This window comes from Saprolegnia diclina, assembly GCF_000281045.1.
Source record: "Saprolegnia diclina VS20 unplaced genomic scaffold supercont1.24, whole genome shotgun sequence".
Classification (NCBI taxonomy): domain Eukaryota; phylum Oomycota; class Saprolegniomycetes; order Saprolegniales; family Saprolegniaceae; genus Saprolegnia; species Saprolegnia diclina.
In genome coordinates, this window is record NW_008246091.1 from 98,898 (window position 1) to 99,504 (window position 607).

Genomic DNA, 607 nt, shown 5'->3' on the forward strand with positions numbered 1-607 from the left:
GTCTTCCTTGTAGCTAGTGAACGCGCCATTTGAAGCTCTCTGGACTATGCGTTAAAGGTTACCAGTACACTTTAGTGATCAGCGCCAACTAGAAGAACGTCAAGTGATTGACGGCATCTTTAATCCTGGTAGGACCGTTTACGTGGTGTACCAGCATCCCAGGGGATTAATTCGTATTTTCTGGCCAACCCATTGGCTATAATACAAGCCATTTTGGCCAATGAAACGCAGTTTCATTAGTCTAAGCCAATCGCATCGCGCGAAACCTGTCCAGTAAAGTGCGATTTTATAGTCCCTGTTAAGTGCTGTCACATCATGGGCGGAGCCATATACATTCGTGATCGAGTAGCTGTTGCGAAGGCCGAGCTTCTTGTAGTTTTGCCACTGCGTCTGGTACGTTGTGAGACCAAACGACCGCCAGTAGACAGCTTCGTCACTCGTACTCAACGCAGGCGCTGTACTGGAGACCATTGCCAGCCAGTTGCGACCTTCGGACGACATTTGGAGCTCGGCGATGCCAATGTCAAAGCCATTGCCCCAGCAGCTGTAGAAGGCTCCGAAATCAATGTTGCGAAGCACTGTCTCCAAGTACACGGCGCCGTTGGTC